This window comes from Sphaeramia orbicularis, chromosome 17 (genome assembly GCF_902148855.1).
Source record: "Sphaeramia orbicularis chromosome 17, fSphaOr1.1, whole genome shotgun sequence".
In the NCBI taxonomy this organism is placed as follows: Eukaryota; Metazoa; Chordata; class Actinopteri; order Kurtiformes; family Apogonidae; genus Sphaeramia; species Sphaeramia orbicularis.
This window is the reverse complement of record NC_043973.1, coordinates 347,947-367,605: the sequence shown is the minus strand read 5'-3', so window position 1 is coordinate 367,605 and position 19,659 is coordinate 347,947. Positions and strand designations below refer to the sequence as shown.

The window sequence follows — 19,659 nt, the reverse complement described above, 5'->3', positions numbered from 1 at the left end:
AGCCTCTGCACTGCCTCTGCGATGGTGCTGCAGGCAGAGGGGGGGTGAGCCCTGGGGTGAATGTAGACTGTAGTGATAAACAGTTGAGGAAACTCATGGGGGAGGTAGAATGGGTGCAGTGACACTGATAGAAGTTCTACGTCTGGTGCAGATCCGCTCTGACAGTCCCAGAACTACAGTACCGTTTGTTCACATACACACACTCCACCTCCTGGGTCTTCACCGTTACCTCCGAGTCCAGATCCAAACGAAATGGAGCTCCAAATCCGTCGACTGATAGGTCGGCGTCCTGGTCCTGCTCCGTCAGCCACGTCTCAGTGAACGCCATCACACCGCTGTCCCTGAAGTCCTTCTGGAACCTGGCGTTCCCCTGGAGTTGGTCCATCTTGTTCCTCAGGGAGCAGACGTTTCCCAGGATGCCAGAGGGCAGAGGGGTCCGGCTGAGCTGCTGTCTCCTCAGGCGTACTTTGACTCCTCCGCGTCTCCCTCTTTTTCTCCTCCTCTTGTCCCTCGTTCTGTTAAAATCTTTCAATATAAAATCCGGTAACCGTGGGGTGAGGTCTGTACCACCATCTGATCAGTTCAGCTGTATCAGCTGTTCTGGGTGTAAACAGTCCTCAGCTGACTCACAGCCACACTCACCTCACGGGTAACAAACCAGCAAAGTAAAAGTCCAAACATGATAAAGTAAAAGGAATCCATGGTGTTATCTCAACGTTAGTGGAACTAAGAGCACCTTAAAACCGTCACTCGACCAAAAAGTAAAAACACAAGAGGACATAAAAACACTTAAAAAAGACAAACACAGGACGCCAAAACTCTCACTTGCTGCCGGTCGCTGCGTGCGCATGCGCCCAAGAGAGCAGTGGAAGGGTCAGTTGTAACTCAGGTCAGTTGTAACTCAGGTCAGTTGTAACTCAGGTCAGTTGTAACTCTTGCAGTTCCTCCAATCAGGAACAACTTAGGACTCACCTAATTCACTCTGCACATGCTCAGTTTAGTCCTTAGTCCACATGGGCAGTTGTAGTGTCGTGAGGCAGAGACATCAATATTTGTGAGTGAAAACAGAATTGTGTGCTCAGTCATATTTTTTACTCTAATTATTTTTGTGATCGCATAGTTTGCATTTGAACGTTGTGTCAATTATATTTGTCAGATAAACACAGATTTATGCAACTGTTTATCCACCTGTCCACAATTATCTAATATCAGATTATTATATCCTTTGTAGATCAGTGTTCTTATTTCATATATCGGCCAATATATCAGTTATCGGCCAATATTGGTTATCTGCTTTTTTTAAGCCCTCAATATTGGTATCGGCCCCAAAAATCCCATATCGGTCAAACACACTGTCACCTTATTAGTTTTCCTGTCTCATTCTTTCTGTAACTTTGGTGGGCAGCTCATGGTCTTCATTTGCAGTCAGTCCTTTAACGTACACCATGTAGTTTATTTTGTATTTCTTTATTTGAATGGTCCACTGTTGTATAGATGCACATATATGAACAGTGTAGGGGGACCATTACATTATTGATGTTCTGTTCTGTTAATCCTTGGTTCCTTTGTTTGAGTTTCCGTGTGGTGGAGTTTCCTGTCACCATCCTGATGTGGAAAAAAGGCGTGGCCAAGGGTGGAGCAACATTATATACTGCAGCCGCCTCATCAGCAGAAACTATGGGCTGTGTTGTCATGGGGGGGGGGTGTAATGTGACCAAAGCTTCAGTTGTATTTAGTTGTAGTTGGTGTCCATTTTGTTTTGCCCTTGTTTGTTTCATGGTTTGTCCAAACCTCTATCCATGCTCCCACTGAGTCTCATTTTGGTGGGTCAGTTTTTGTCAGTTGGTTTGATGCATCAGTTCTTCTTCTCAGCCTTAGTTGTTATTATTTTGTGTACAGTTCTGTTATGTGGACCTCTTTTATATACTTAATTGTTAAAATGATCATTTTTGTAATAATTTTGGGTGAATCCAAACCCACAGCTGTCTCCTGGTTGTCTTACTGCTGGGTTTTTAACACAGATAAAAGAGAACAGTAAAGCATCAGTCCAGTCCTACAGACAGCACATCCAATCCAAACATACAAAAGCACCTCTACATCTTCAGCATCTGGGGTTATCTGAAGATCCCAGTTTGTTTATTTATTTAGAACATGCAAAGAAACAAAACGAAGCAAATTAAGACAAAAACAAAATAACATTTAAATGAACAGATTCTATCTTCAAACACATACAAGTCTGAATTTTGCAAAAGGAGTAGGAAGAAGTCTAAACTTCAGATCCCAGTTCAAGTCCAACACATCCTTGTTTTTGTGTTCTAATGTGTACACAGATTCTATAAAATGGAGATCATGTTGGTCTCATTTCCAACCCTTCTAATATGATATCTAACTCTTATTGTCCAGTCTCCAAAAATCTACTCTTAATAAACCCAGTGGACTTTGTGGTCCCTCCATATGAACATGTGTCCAGCAGATGGCACCACTGTTTCTGCTGTCAACTTCATTTGGATCCAGAGGGTCCCACAGCTGCATTTCCAGTCCATCCCTTTCAGATCTGCTTCTGACAAAAACAGATGAACGCTTGTAATTGAGTCTGAGCATCCACAGAGTGGAGTTTACTGCAGATCAGCCACTGTTTGTGAAGTGAGGAACTGACCAAACTGGAGATCTGCTTCAAATATGAAAGCACTGACACATGTGTGGAGCTGATATGAGCATGCCACCGCTCCTGTTCACACTGACTGTATCCAAAAGCAGCCACAGTTTGAACAGGTGATCATTTAAAAGACTTCAGCACAAACTGATTCAATAAATAAGTTCTGCTTTTATTTCCTACATTTGTGTGCTTCCAGTTATTTGGGTTTTTATAGAAGAAAACACAACATTTGAAGACAGCAGTCATCTAACTCACCAAATCCTCCTAAAAGTTGCTCACTTTTCATTTGAATTTAGAAGAACCATTTGTCCATCATAAATCACAATAATTGCTAAAATAATTCTAGTATTTATTTATTTAGTTACAAGACAGTGTGTATTGGCATTAGTTACAAAGAACAAGATGCATGCATCAGATTTAGCAGAGGAGCTAATTTCCATCTGTTGTCCTGGACAAACGATCAACAGAATAAAACATCACATGGTTCCAAAGTACTAATATACAGAATGAAAACCATGAAGCAATGACAGATATAGGAACATATGCTCAGGCTGAACGGTTCCAGCCAAATACATAAGAAGGGACTGACATTCTAAAAGTACAAGAACATTTAACTAGAATAAGAAGAAAATATGAAAGAAAGAAGAAGAGAGAGAAAAAAACGAAAATTGAAGACTAAATAAATAAATCATTTTATTTATTTTTATTTTTTATTTTATTTCGAACATGCAAAGAAAATAAGACAAAACAAAGCAAATTAAGACATTAAAAAAAACAACATTTAAATGGACAGAATCTATCTTCAGCACATACAAGTCTGAATTTTGCAAAAGGAGTAGGAAGAAGTCTAAACTTATTTAATCCAACCCCTCAGTGCTTTTACACCTTTATCATTAACTTTATACAACAATCAGCTGATACTATTTCCCTCATTTTAGCATCGAACCACAACAATCCATAATGCAGTAAGTGAATGATCCCCAACAGTCTGTTCATGTCAGTGCAGTCATACAAACAGACTCAACAAATCCAACATTCTCTTCAATAATTCCAGCAGATTTATCAGTACAACATCATTCATAAACAAACAGCCTCATTGTCATTATTAAATACTGGACCTCTCAACAATCAATTCTTTATATCTTTTTTTAAACTGAATTATGTTTGATATTTGTTTTATCTCCACACACAGTTTGTTCCACAGTTTTCCTCCACAGATGGTCATACACAAACTTTTTAACCTAGTGCGTACTTTATGAATCTTTAAATTTAATTTTCCCCTTAAATCAGAGCCTCCCTCTCTTTCACTAAACGTTTCTTGAATATTGCCCGGTAGTCAGTTATTCTTTGCTTTATATATTATTGGAATAGTTTTGAACTCCACAAGGTCAATGAGTTTTAAAGTTTTAGGTAAAGGTAAAAATAGTGGATTTGTGTGTTCACCAAAACCAACATTGTGAACGATTCTTCTTGCTCTTTTTTGCAGCAGAAAAAGTCTGTGTAATGATTGTTGATGAATTGTATATGTATTTCCCCATCCCTCCAAACAGTCACTTAAATAAGGTCAGATCAATGAATTCTACAGAATGTTCAGTGATTTCTGATCTAATCTCCCCTTTGCTCTGGCCAGGACTCAGATGCTTCTGGATCGTTTGTTTTGTACATGTTTTATGTGAGGTTTCCAGCAAATTTTATCATCAATTATCACTCCAAGAAACTTGTTTTGATTCACCCTTTCTATGTCTGCACCATCTATTTGTACCTTTATCTCGTTACTTGTTTTACATTTACCAAAAATCATGAATTTTGTTTTACACAGATTTATTGACAACTTATTTTTGTCAAACCATCATTTAGTTTTCTTTAGCTCAGAAGTGATTATGTCCAACAGTTGCTGTAAATCCTCATCGGTTCCCAGAATATTTGTGTCATCAGCATATAATATAAATTTCATTTGTTCAGACACTTTACATATATCATTAATATACATTAGAAACAGTTTAGGTCCCAACACTGACCCCTGGGGGACACCACACACAATACCCAAACACTCAGAACCTCAGTCTCCCATCATCACAAACTGTTTCCTGTTCTCCAAATAGCTTCTCACCCAATTCAGCACCACTCCCCTGATTCCGTACTGTTCCAGTTTATTGATTAAAATGTCATGATTTATGGAATCAAATGCTTTTTTTAAAAAAATCAATGAAAACTCCAACTGTGAATTTTTTATTGTCAATGGAATTTGTGATTTCTTCAATGAGTTCAGTTAATGCTAGTGATGTAGATCGGTCGGTTCTGAATAATCATATAATAGAGGGTATGCACGTGACATCACCGCGGTTCCGCCCACTGAGTGGCAGAAAGAGGGAGATGAGTGACAGCGCTAGCTTCAATCCTGTCTAAACTGAAGAACAATATTGAATAAAAATGGGGCAGAGCTGTTGTGTGACTGATTGTATTTTCAGGTTCTTAAAGCAGTGGGAGCTATCGTTTTACAGACACCCAAAGACAAAGAAAAGAGAAGGAGATGGATCCACAAATCCAGGAAACCAAACCTAGATCTGTGGATCCTGTTTGGGGTCAGCTAACATTCACTGATGCTGTATTTTTGGGTCCAATCAGACCTGAAATGACCTATTGTTTTGGCTAACGGTCCTTCTTAGTGCAGCTCTTGGTTTCATGATCAGATCTTTCCTGGTTTTTGTCTCATTTTGTGATTGTGAACCTTGTGCTCCTACATGATTAGTAAACGAACTGAAACTGAGGCCAACCTAGTTTTACAAATACGGAGGAACTGGAGAATAAAGCTACGACGGAGTATTAGGACCACAGAAGAAAAGAAAAACACTGGGCACTACCAGAAGAAAGTCAGAAAATATGGAGATAAAACCTGGAATTTTATGAGAATAAAGTCAAATACAAAAAGAATCACAATGTTATGAGAATAAAGTCGTAGTTATAAAAAAAAAAACACCCTCATAATTTAACAAAAATGTCATTCTTTTATGAGATTAAAGTTGTCATATTCTGACAATAAAGCCCCAATATTATGACAATAATGTCATAATTTAAACCAGGTGGTATAAATCTGCTAATTTCCCAGAATGCAGTGGTGCCCTGCTGGTCCACAGCAGTAGTATCTGTGTTGGATAAAGGACTGGATCTGAACTAGACTCAGTAAATCTGCTCAGTCCCAGTAGATCATGCATAGATTCACTGGGGTCAGTCCACGACCTACTGGAAATGACCTTTGGATCAGCTGGTTCTGGGCCCTAGTTCTGGACCCTTTGGATCAGCTGGTTCTGGGCCCTAGTTTTAGACCCTTTGGATCAGCTGGTTCTGGGCCCTAGTTTTGGACCCTTTGGATCAGCTGGTTCTGGGCCCTAGTTTTGGACCCTTTGGATCAGCTGGTTCTGGGCCCTAGTTTTGGACCCTTTGGATCAGCAGACATTTTTTCTGATCATCCTCGTCAAACTCCTAATATCACTGTACCAAAAGTTTTCAATAGCAAAGATGGAACAAACTGCAAGTAAGTTGTGATGGAAATCTTTTGTTGCAGAGGATACAAAAATGATAATTAGAAAGTGCAGCAAGCTTTATTTATTTTATTTTTTTAAATTATTTTTTTAATTTAATATTTGTATATATTCTTTTATTTCATTTCAAACATTTTAAAGGTTTGAAAAATGTTAACACTTATAAGAACACAAATATAGATTCTGTTATTGTTGTGTTGTGAGGAATAATCATGTTGGAGATGTGGATGTGCACTCACTGTTGAAATAAATCCACATTGTGAAGCAACCTTTACTTGCACTGAATTGGAAATATTTTAGAAAATACACTGAATTCCAAGGCTTTGCAGAACAGTGTGTAGACCTAACATGTAAGGTTAGAATTCCATGATTTTAATAATAATAGGTCGTGATCTAAAGTGGGCCGGTCTGAGGTATGAAACTCCAGGGCTGAAAATGAGTCTCAGTCCGGCCCTGATACCAGCAAAATACTGGGTGGATTCACATTAAAACAGCATGGCATCATCCCTGAGAGGCAAGGGCTCGAACAAACAGAGCAATCTAAAGAACAGAGCGACAACTTGAGGCAGTTGACTCTGAAACAAACCTGGTGTGTCCCTGCGGCTGCAGATGATTCATGCGGTGAATCAGAGATATTAGCCGAGCTGGAGAAACTGAGAACATTTTTCCTCCAACTGACAAAATGATAACGCGGTTGAACAAACAGTGTGTAAATCTGATCTGGGGAACCACCAGAGAGGTCACTAAAAGAATACTATTGTTTAAAAATAAAGAACTCGGTGGACTCGGTGCACTAGATCTCGGTCTCAAATTAAATATTGCCTTTATTAAGAATGTCTCAATGAGTATGTCACGGAAGTCAATATGGATCTATGACCTGTCCACCTGGGAGAAAAAAAAAGGCAGGGCAAGGAAAGGACCTTATTACAAAATCATATATGGTGACATAAAAGAAAAGTATAAACATTTAAATATCGACTGGGTTAAGGGGACTTCTAGAGGGATCTATAAATGTATAAGCGATTTTAGCTATGGTGGATTGGTGGATTACAAACATGTAAAGGAAAACGAGAAGAAGACTGTCATTAAAAATATAAAGGACAAATCTATTTCTGAGAATTACAGAGATATCCGCTGGCTTATTTCTGTAAGTAGACTTCCAGCTAGAGCTCTGGTATCCTGGAGCTGTTATGTCACAACAAAAAAATGTCCGATGATAAACTGTGGAAATGACGAAACTCAAGAACACGTACTTATTGACTGCTATAGAGCGCAAGCTGTTTGGACTTTTTTTAAAAACATTGGCCTGAGCTGCCCTATAAACTATCGCTCAGTCATGTACGGACTTCTAGAGGAATCAACATCAACAAACAAACATAGACTCTTCCAGTTAATCATCTACATTGTAACAGTCAAGCTCTGGAAAACAAGATGTTTAACAGTCATTAATCAGAATCTCATAGATAGTAAAACAGTGATTAAACAAACATTGACTGAACTACGCAGAAGAAGAACCCTGGACAAACAGCACTCCTTTCCATGGAACATAATAGACTTGTAAGTCAGTCTTCACATTGAAAGAAAAAAAAAAAAAAGACAAAAAAAAAAAAAAAAAAACATGTATGCATGTTTTAAGAATGTGTGCCTTGTTAACATGTATATGTATGTATGTTTTGTTTTTTCTTTTTTTTTTTTTTTTTTTTTTTTTTTTTTTTTTTTTTAAAGGTGTTAATGTGTATAAAAAAGGCCTTTTTTTTTTTTTTTTTTTTTTCTTTTTTTTTTTTTTTTTTTATATTTTATATAGATAAAGAGCAGTTTTATAAGTGAACATATTTATGGGTGGCTAATCAACTGTGTTAAGTATAGGGACATATGTCTGTGCCTGTATTCTTTTGAAAATTTCAATAAAGAATTTAAAAAAAAAAAAAAAAAAAAAAAAAGAGAAACTGAGAAAAGACAACCAAGAGGGCCACGCGCAAACTCAGCTCTCTGTAACAAGACTAGAAACATCCTTTAAGGGACCGAGAGATGATGTGACACAGCTGGAAAACAGAACCACGGAGGCGGAGAACCGCATCAGTGCTAATGCAGACACCGCCGTGCGCCACCAGCAGGCCCTTCAGTATCTGCACAGACAGATGCACCTGACTGCCATGTGTGAGGACAGACTGCCGAGAGAGAACCTGAGGACTTACCACGTACCGGAGGAGAGCGAGGGAAGACATGTTCAAGTTTTTGTTCAAGAGTAGCTGAAGTCTGTCCTTCAACTCCCCCCTGACCTCCATGTCAACATCCAGAGAGCACACACAGCCCAGAACCTCCTGCTGCCCTTGAATAGTGAAGTGTGTGGATTACTGAAGCAAAGAAAGTGTTCTACGGAAAGCATGGGAGCAGAACAGAGTCATGTACAGGGTGGGGAAGCAAAATGTACAATATTTTGAGGCAGGGATTGAAAGACAGTGTATGACCAATTAGTTTATTGAAAGTCATGAGAATTTATTTGCCACAAGAAAATGTCCATAATAGAAAATGTTTTTATTCTATGTGTCCTCCTTCTTTCTCAATAACTGCCTTCACACGCTTCCTGAAACTTGCGCAAGTGTTCCTCAAATATTGGGGTGACAACTTCTCCCATTCTTCTTTAATAGTATCTTCCAGACTTTCTGGTAATAGTTTTGCTCATAGTCATTCTCTTCTTTCCATTCTAAACAGTCTTTATGGACACTCCAACTATTTTTGAAATCTCCTTTGGTGTGACGAGTGCATTCAGCAAATCACACACTCTTTGACGTTTGCTTTCCTGATTACTCATATGGGCAAAAGTTTGTGAAAAGGTATGGATAATAGTGTTAGGTATGATTATGACATCAGTATATGTTTGGGTTCAAAACAACTGACGTAGTGTCTGCTGAGAAAAAACAACTAAATGTTCAGTGTACATTTGGCTTCCCCACCCTGAATATCAACGAGCAGACAGACTTTGACCACGACTTCTGTCCAGAGCTGCAGAAAAGGAGGAGGATTGTGCGCGACGCAGTTCAGACTGAAGAATATCAGGGCCAAGTGGGTTTTAATAATAATAATGGATTGGATTTATATAGCGCCTTTCTAGACACCCAAAGCGCTTTACATTATTGACCCATTATTCATTCGCTCTCACATTCACACTCTGGTGGTGGTAAACTACATTTGTAGCCACAGCTGCCCTGGGACAGACTGACAGAAGCATGGCTGCCATTTTGCGCCTACGGCCCCTCTGACCACCACCAAACATTCATACACCTGTGTGAGTGGCACTGGAGGAAAGGAGGGTGAAGTGTCTTGCCCAAGGACACAACGGACTGACTAGGACAGAGCGGGATTCGAACTGCCAACCCTTCGGTTATTGGACGACCCGCTCTACCACCTGAGCCACAGCCGCCCCGCCCCATTTTCCCTGCACAGCTGAGACTTTTCCACGGAGACGGCGACAAAACCGACCTGACGATGACGGACGCTCTCCCTGCACTCAAGCAGATGGGTGTGCAGGTGAGAGTGGATGAGAGAGAGCGACTGGAAACGGAGCTGTCTCAGGACGCATGAGCAGAGCGCAGGGGAGAGCAGGGAGAGGACCCACGACTGCTTCTGACACGGAGATGACATCCCTCTGCAACACAAAAGATTCATATGTTTGTTTGTTTTTTTTGAGCTCATCTGTCTGTTATGACTAACATGTTCGGAAAAGCAGACTTCCAGTGTTCCTTCATGAAACGGGGCCTGAGGAGAACCCCAGTGGAGTACCACCTGTCCGCTCTGGGAGCCGGCCCACAGCCACGCAACACGCACTGTTCCTTTACCCACGGAGGATCGGTCACCGACCTCCGCCCAGGAGACACCGGGGACTGGGTTATTCAGGTCTGAGGACTTTGACTGATCCAGTTTGGTATGTGGAAGTTCCCATCGTTCTATTTGTTTGCTGCGTTTTCAAATGTACATGTTCTTTTTGTCCTGAGATGGGAACTGGGCCATTATCCTACTACTGAAGTTGTATTCAATCAGTTTTTTGTGTTGCACGTGTGAAACAATTCAGGGACATCATGGAAAAATACTTAATACAAGATGCATAATCTTAATTGTGTTACATAGAATGTGAAAGGCTTGAATAGTCCTATTAAGAGAAAAAAAAAACTACTGAACCAATGAAAAAACTGAACTGTGACATAGCAATGCTCCAGGAAACACACCCTTCAGAACAGAAGCACATAAAACTGAGGAGGCATTGGGTTGATCAGCAATATAGCTCCTCTTATCAGAATGGGAAAAAAAGGGGCGTTGCAATTCTGTTCAATAAATCTACTTATTTTTGTCATGAAAAAAGCTTCAATGACAAAGAAGGGAGATATGTGATGATAGTTGGAAGTTTAGGGGGTGTTAAAATAACCTTATTCAATTTATACGCTCCAAATGAAGACAGCCTGAATTTTTTCCAAAATCTTGCATCATTGATAGCAGATAAAGCAGAAGGAATCATCCTGATGGGGGAGACTTGAATTGTGTCTTCAGAGCATTTACTGATCAGCTTCCAGCTGACCGGGGTTCTCAATCCCAAAAATCTTTGGCTCTATCATCATTGATGGAGGAGCTAGGTCTGGTGGATGTTTGGCACCGCCTACATCCCAGGGAAAAAGACTTGACTTTTTTCTCACATGTGCATGGAACTCACTCAAGGTTAGATCTGTTTTTCATGTCTGGGGCGGATTCTTCTAGAGCTGTTCAGTGTAATATAGAGGCAATCACCATCTCCGATCATGCCCCAGTCTGTCTGAAACTGAAGATGAGCCAAAATAATATATTTAATACTGGAGAGCTAATGTATCTATTCTAAATAAAGAAACTGTTAAACAAGAATTTAAAAAATGCATAAGTGAGTATCTTATATTTAATAATAATGACCAAGTATCTCCAACAGCTTTGTGGGAGGGAGCTAAATGTGTCCTAAGGGGTAATATTATTGCAATCTGTTCTAGATTAAAAAAAGAAAGACTTGCAGAACAATCAGATTTGGAAAACAAAATACGGAAATTAGAGAGAGAATATCAGATAACACAGAAGGACAATATAATGACCATGTTAAAGGAAAACAGACAGAAACTAAACAACCTATGAACCTATAAAGCAGAGGGACAACTTCCATTCACCAATCAAAAGTATTATGAATATGGTAATAGGGCAAGCCGGCTTTTGGCGTTTCAGCTGCGTAAATCACAATCAAACAGGGTAGTGCATAAAATCAAATGTCCAGAAACTGGTCAGATGATGCTCCAGCCCAAGGATATTACAAGAGCATTTGCCTCTTATCACCAGGATTTGTATAAGGAAGAAAGCTGCCCAAATAGGACGGAAAAGGCTGAAAATCTCCTTAATTCAATAAATCCTGAAAAAGTGAATGAAGAGGAGGCTGACCGAATAACATGGCCGGTTACCACTGAAGAGATGAAAAAAAGCATCTTGAAAGTTTAAAACAGTAAATCTCCAGCAGTGGATGGCCTTCCTGGAGAATATTCTAAAATGTTTGAAGAGGAGCTGACACCACTTTTGCATAAAGTTTAGAACTACACACTCTCTGAAGGTGATCCTCCTCAGCCTTGGTCTGAAGCCATTATTAGTGTTCTACACAAAGATGGTACAGATCCAACTCTCTGTACGTCTTATCGCCCCATCAGCCTCCTATGTGTTGATCTGAAAATACTTACAGCCATTATTGCAAATAGAATCCAAAATCACATGAGGAAACTAGTGGAAGCTGACCAGACTGGTTTTATTGCACAAAGACAAGGGGCTGATAATGTTAGAAGGGCCTTAAATCTTCAAATTATTGCACAAAGAAGAAACACTCCATCAGTGCTTCTCAGTTTGGATGCTGAGAAGGCATTTGATCGGGTGGATTGGGCTTTTCTTCAACAAACTCTGAAACATATGGGCTTTAATAACACCTTTATTAAATGGAGCCAAACTTTCTATAAAAACCCCAGGTCACGAGTGAGGGTTAATGGTCACTGCTCGGAATTTTTCCCACTGGGACGCGGCACTAGACAGGCTGAAATTCTCTCTCCCTCATTGTTTGATCTTAGTTTAGAACCGCTCTCTGAACTGATTAGATCCAACCCACTCATACAGGGAATAAGAGATGAAACCAATGCCCAACATAAGATGTCTCTTTTTGCAGACGATATTTTATTATTTTTAGAGAATCCTATCACTTCTGTCCCTGCTCTGCTTCAAACCCTCAAACAATATCGTATAGTATCAGGTTACAAAGTGAACATCAGTAAATCTGAAGCTTTAATGATTGTTGGGAACTGGCCGTCACAGCTGGATAATCTAGTCTCGTTCAGACATTCAAAACAGGGGTTCAGATATTTAGGACTAATTCTTACCCCCAAGACCACACAGCTGTTTTCAGCTAATTACGATCAATTATTGAAGGAAATTAAAACTGATTTAAATAAATGGGATGTACTTCCACTCTCTCTAACAGGAAGAATTGAATGCATAAGAATGAATGTGCTTCCTAGATTGTTATTTTTGTTTCAAAGCCTCCCGGTCTTTCTATCACAGTCTGCTTTTAGATCATTGGACAAACTCAAATTAAAATTCATTTGGCAAAACAAAAGACCAAGAGTACGTCTGTAAATCTTGATGTCTGATAAGGGAAACGGGGGTTTCAAATTGCCTAACTTCAGATTGTATTATTGGCCAGCCCAATTAAAAGCAATGGTCGCCTGGATCATTGGTGATCCAGAATCACAGTGGGTGTCTTTGGAGGAGGAGTCACTGCCGGGGGTCTCCCTCTCGCCCCTCCCGTTTAATAGTCTGCAATCTCAGAAAAAAATAAAGATTACAAATTTATGGGTTAAACACACATTAAAAATCTGGAACCAGATTCAAAAACATTTAAAAGGAAAAGTGTCCCTCTGTCCAGCCATGTCCATCAGTGGGAATCTGGAGTTCCTTCCATCTCTATCACAGGGGTTTTGATCGGTGGGCCGAGAGGAAACTTATCACGATCAATCAGCTGTTTGAGGGAAACATATTTAAAACTTCTGACCGACTAAAAAGCAAATTTAACCTCCCATCAAGCGACCACTATAGGTACTTCCAAATAAGAAATGACATAATAAAACATGCTGACGGGGATCACATCAGAAGAGAACCAACAAACACAGAAAGACATTTTATCAGTTTGACTGAAAATGATGGTGTAATGAAAAAACAAGTGTCCTTGATATATCAGAAGCTGTTGTTAGATTTTTCAGATAATACACAGCACATAAAACAACAATGGGAACTGGAATTAAATGTAATATTGGATGAGGATATCTGGGGACATGTTTGCTGTGGTTGTCACAGGGGGGTGGGGAGTCAGCTTTGGAAGGAATTTGACTGGAAGGTTAAAATACGATTTTTCAGAACCCCATTCAAATCTTTTCTCTCTAAAAGTGGTGTTAGCAACAAGTGTTGGAGAAACTGTGGTCTGTGGTGATCAGACACACATATTTTGGGAGTGCCCCACTGTGAAACCCTTCTGGACTAATGGAAAAGGCATGTTGGATAGTTGACTTCAAGTCCACCTCTGTATGGACCCATTCTTATTTTTACTGGACATGTTCCCTGATGGTCTGTCCCACGACCAAACATTCATACTACATCTTCTGATGACTGCGAGAAAAATGATAACAATGTTATGGCTGAAACCTGAATCACCTACACTTGGACAATGGATACAAACAATTAAACAAGTTTGTGTAATGGAACAGTTAACAGCACAGCTACAGCTGAAGACTCCCACCTTTGAAAGAAGATGGAGACCAGCATTCAGTCTTATTGGAATGGATATTTAAGCCCGGATTGTTTTTGTTTTTGTTTTTTTTTTGTTTTTTTTGTCTCCTTTTCTTCATTGTAACCAAATACTTTATATTGTAATCTTGGGCTCAATCTCAGGACAAATGTTGTTACTCTGCACATTGTTTTTTTTGTTGTTTTATTTTGTTTTCTTCAATAAAAGTTAAAAAAAAAAAAAAAAAAAGTAAAAAAAGTAAAAAAAAAAAAATAATAAAAATAAAAAAAGCAAAATCTTATGTAAAGGTGGGGCAAAAAACTGTATTTTAATTATGGAAATTTACCGTATTTTTATGAGATGATTATTTTCCGTTATTTAACAGTATTTTTTTTGCCACCCCTGCTGCCAGAATAATAGTGGAGTTTTTTTGTTGTTTTTTTTTGTTGTTTTTTTTTTACAGTGTAGTGGAGACACCTGTTGGACACTCTGTGGGACACAGAATGCAAATCACGGTCATATTTTCTGGAGTTGTCCAGTGATCAGACCATTGTGGGAACAGCTGTGTGAACATTTAAAGAACATCTTCACTGAAACCATTCCTTGTAAATGTGAAGTCCTGTTTTTAGGAGATATTTCATCTGAGAACTGGACTGAAGGATAAAAAAAACTGTTGTTCATGCTTTTGGCAGCAAAAACATTATCAGTAGAAAATGCTGACAGTCTGAAGCAGCCACAACAGAAGGATGGATGGACATGGAACAGGACATTTACATTCTGGAGAAGTGGACATTTAGTTTGAAGGGTCAAAGGGAAGATTTTTCCACTATTTGGACAAACTATGTCAAACCTGTACATGATGTCACCTGAATATATCAGTGATGTGAACACATTTATATGACACACATTTGTGTTTGGGTTCATGGAAACATACACACATTAATGTGTTTGATCTGGTTGAAGCAGAAGTGGAACAGGCCCTCTCCTCCAGCCCACTTTTAGTTTTTTCTTTACTTGTTTTTTTCTGTATCAGTTCTATATTCTACTGAAAAACTTGGATTAGCACCTTTGTTCAAATTTGATGTGTGGATATTGAATTGTACCCGAAAGGGAAACTGGGTAAGATCGGCTTTAACAAGTAAACAGAGAATAAAAGAAAAAAAAAAAACAAGAAACAAAACTACACACACATCAACCAGGAAACAGGTAGTAGGCGGAGCCACATTTCACAGAACACAGATCATTTCCCAGAAATGAAAGTGACAGTTGTTGTCAGTGTGAGCAGAGCTGCAGACGAGTGTGTGGAAGCTCCAACAAACCTTAAACCCACTGCAACACATCTGCTTCAAGTGTCATCGGTGAGTTGGACTGAGCTGAACTACAGCCTCCACACACACACACACACACACACACACACACACACACACACACACACACACACAAACCCTCATAGAACTGGGTTCATTTGAGTCAGCTGTGCTGAAAGTCTTCCTCTGACTGAACCACATGGATAAACCAACAGCATTTACACACATCTAGGGATGGAACGATTACCGGTATAATGATAAACTACAGTCACATTTCCGATGGTTAGTATTACTGTTTAAATTCTAATTATTATGAGAACCGTGTCTGATTACCGCACTGACAAAACTCACAGTACGTTCATTTCCTGCAGAAGCAGCTCCACCCCAGGTGTGTGTGTGCACAGTTTATAATGTTTGGCCTCTGAGAACGTGGCTGAAGGAACCTGCACGGACACAGCTGCACAGATAGTCCATGGGCCACATGAGATGTCGGTACCACTCAAGGTGGAAAAGGTTGCTTATACTTTTTGAACAGATCCATGTCTGTATTAAACATGTTGGTCTGATAACCTTTCTGCAGTCACAGCTAAATGACTGTTTTCAACTGTTAAAGGCCCCACCCCCATTGAAAAAATGCATTTTTGACACTGGTACCCATCTTGGTATTGGCCCTGATTAAGGACATGTTTCAATGTTTTATATGAACATGTTTGGTATCATTTAAAGGGGACACTCTGGGCTTTCATTCAAGCTCTTTTGTGAATACTTTTGACAAATACAGTAGACACTGGAGCTCTTCAAACTTTTAATCACACAATTTTTCCTACCATTTTCGCCTAAATCATCTCTTTTCTTTTAGTCCTGTGGCCTCAGGAAGCATCAGAGATACAAAATATAAACACTGCAATACTGGCAGGACTCTAAGGATTCAGGAAATGTATAATTTACCCATATTTTCTCACTGTGGGGGTGTGATTTTCAGCCGAATGTCAGGCAGACAGTTATTCTAAGAAAGCAGAACAAACAGTACGATGGGGCTTCTGATCCTGTCAGCTGACATGGCGGCTGCGTGTTAGTGACGCATGTAGCATCGCATTGTGTAATAACGATGCAATATGTAATAATGTAATACTTTTTCACCTCATTGTGTAACAACGCCACATTTTGTAATTAAATACCCCATTTTGTAATTAAATTTTTGAACGCATTTTAGAACAAGAAAAGCACTTGGAGAGCGCAGACCTCCGCCAAGACAGATTGAGCCCCCCCACCCACCCGATAACCACCAAAATGTTATCATTTGTTCCTTGTGCCAGTATCAACATTTCCTGAAAATTTCATGGAAATCTGTTCATTAATTTTTGAGTTATCTTGCTAACAAACAAACAAACAAACAAACAAACAAACAAACAAACACACAAAGCAAAGTGATCACAGTACCTCCTGGCAGAGGTAATAAACTTTGACACATTTTGTAATAACTTATCACATATTGCATCAGTTATTACAAAATGCGAGTGTAACACTTGGGGAAAAAAAGTAATAATTTGGTGCATTATGTAATAAACCATCAAAAAACCACTGAAATTGATGCCTTAACTGGAAAAACCATCATACCAGCAGAACAACATTAAGCATTCTAGATTAATTAGAATTCAGTTTAAAAAACACAAAGAACACAAAGAAAGCATAAAGATAATATGGACTCTAAAACTGAGCAAGAAATAAAGATAGTCGAAAATGAGACTGATGAAATATAAACTGAAGAAATACAGAAAAAGCTTGTCTATCTCAAATAGAGAAACTGGGAGACTGGTGGTCAGACATCCAAACTATTGGCTTATAGGTGAAAGAAAAAACCAGCTGATAGTACTCTACAAAATAAGGAATCCTGAGACTAAGATAATTGAATACCAGCAGGAAAAGATTATGTTTGGTATCTTTCTGTCAAAAACTATACAACAACAATTCTCAACAATGACTCAGAAATAGACTCATTTTTTACAGTCACTCAATTTGCCAAAAGTCTCAGACACCCAAAATAACATTCCTAGAGCTGAGGTGACTGTTGAGGAAATGACCCAGGCTGTGACCAGACTATGAACTGTTGGCTCCCCTGGCATGGACCGTTTTACTACTGAATGGTAAAAAAAAATCTGAGGGGTAAATTAGTGCCCAGATTGATAAAAATGTATAACTGGGTTCATAAAAAATGTGAAATTCCCCCATCATGGAGAGAGGCAGTTGGCTCTTATTCCCAAGGAGAGGAAAAATAGACAAGAATGTGAAAATTTAAGACCTATAAGTGTTCTGAATGTAGACTACCGAATATTTACATCTATACTAAAAGACAAGGTCCCCACAGAGTCAGGTGGACTTGACTCTGTGGACGTCCATGCTTACTGGAGGCGGACCCAAAGCAGACATCCGCTGGACACACAAAGCTCAGTTTTTACGACTGCGTGGACCAGGGCCGTGCAGAGAGCTGTAAAGGGGCAGGGGCTCAAACTTCGACACATGAAAACAAATAACCACCAATTACATATGATTTGAAAGGTTTAATAAATCATTCCACAAAGTATACATTTTTACATTAGTTTGGCAGACAGCTACAGTAACAATATGGAATAACTTACAAAGTCAAATAAAGTGATAGAAATGAGGTTTGAAATTCTTTCTTGTGGCCTCCTTGCAGGCCAGGTGAAGATCACTCTGAAAAGGATGGTCTCACTGGTCTGGAATAATCCCCATCCCAAATGTGGCAAATTCTGGAACTGCAGACATTTACAGGAAGATAATTCATGTGTGTGAATGGTGTGCCTAATGCCCATGAATAGTATGGAATGTTCTTCCTTATATTGTGCTTACCTGTAGGACTTTTTTTCACCCAGTTGGTAAGGGATCTGCTACGTTTAGCAGCTTCAAGTAGCTCCTTTCTTTTTTGTTTAATGTGTCTTTGTTTGAGAGGCATCTTCAAACTAAATAATAAAACAATAAAATATATAAGAAATACGACAAATACACTCACATACACACCATGCATGTCAAGTTATTTTATTATTCATGAGTGAATGTAAGGGGAGAGTGAGTGGTTGGTGTTGGGCACATGTGGCAAAAACAGTAGTTTGGCACCAATGTGTATGGAATGAATACAAACTCCAATGAAAAGTGTCACTGAGTTTCCAAAAAACATTTATAATACTAATGCTACATCTTCATCATCATCATCATCGTTATTATTACTATATGTATTATTATCATTCAGTATTATCATCATTAGTATCATTATCAGTATTATTATCATTCAGTATTATCATTATTAGTATCATTATCAGTATTATTATCATTCAGTATTATCATCATTAGTATCATTATCAGTATTATTATCATTCAGTATTATCATCATTAGTATCATTATCAGTATTATTATCATTCAGTATTATCATCATTAGTATCATTATCAGTATTATTATCATTCAGTATTATCATTATTTTCCAGACTCCACATTCCACGCAAGTCTTTGGAAATACCTTGTTAAAATTCTTTGAAAACTGTGGGCTGGCTGTTGCTTATTTTCATTCAATAAATGTATATGACTGATTAGACTAGACTCAGACTGCACCTGTTCTGTGTACTACTGTGAAAGATGTGCATTTTCTACAATGTAAAATATATCTCTCAGTCTCCAAAGTGAGGACTATTAACATGTGTTAAAATTTTGCGGCTAAAACTCCACAGTTTATGGAAATCAAACAGAAGCAGATGTGTGTGAGTGCTTCAGCAGGACTCAGACTCAGGTGGACACCAGCTGTTACAGTGGGCTGGTCTGGGAGCTAATGCCATGACCTGACCATGATATTGAATTATTTACTCACTTACCATCGGTTTTTGGCCCCAAAACTATAGTTGTTGAAGAATAGGACCAGAGCGACAAGTGAATGTTTTGGGCAGATAGTGGGTGGACTCTCATGTACCTGGAATCGTGGAGCTTCCCTCCTGTACGTTCATTCTCCAGACCAGGACATGTGTGTGCGTGTGTGTGTGTGTGTGTGTGTGTGTGTGTGTTGCAAGCACGGTTGCACAGGAGGAAGGGGCGGGGCGGGACAGAGATGAAAGGGCACCATGAGCAGGTCCAGTGACAGCCAAATTAAACCACTCTTAACATTTATTATCATTGATCAAAAGTTTAGTTGCGAAAATTTTAGTCATGCAGTTTTTTGCGCAAAAAAAAGAGAGTAAAAAGGGCACTTGTAGGCAGAGGATCAAAGCGGCAGGGGCTCAAGCCCCCCCGGCCCCCTGCTTTGCACGTGCCAGGCGTGGACTCCCTGTACTTGGTGTCA

General features: G+C 39.2%; 2 protein-coding genes across 6 annotated transcripts in view; one reads left to right on the top strand and one right to left on the bottom strand.

The window, feature by feature from the left end:
• The window catches only part of LOC115437017 (E3 ubiquitin-protein ligase TRIM39-like), a 760,370-nt gene that overhangs the window by 524,322 nt on the left and 216,389 nt on the right, over nucleotides 1-19,659 (bottom strand). The gene's annotated exons all lie outside the window — the stretch shown is intronic.
• Nucleotides 1-19,659, top strand: part of LOC115437009 (uncharacterized) — an 89,695-nt gene that overhangs the window by 17,387 nt on the left and 52,649 nt on the right. Inside the window, exon 1 of one of the 5 annotated variants that reach the window (XM_030160062.1) lies at nucleotides 15,087-15,369. The exons of 1 other annotated variant lie outside the window; for it this stretch is intronic. The gene's annotated coding sequence lies outside the window, so the exon portion shown is untranslated. Of the gene's footprint in view, nucleotides 1-15,086; nucleotides 15,370-19,659 lie in introns of those variants that run through there. 3 more of the 5 variants (XM_030160063.1, XM_030160059.1, XM_030160061.1) reach the window with 3 other exon arrangements.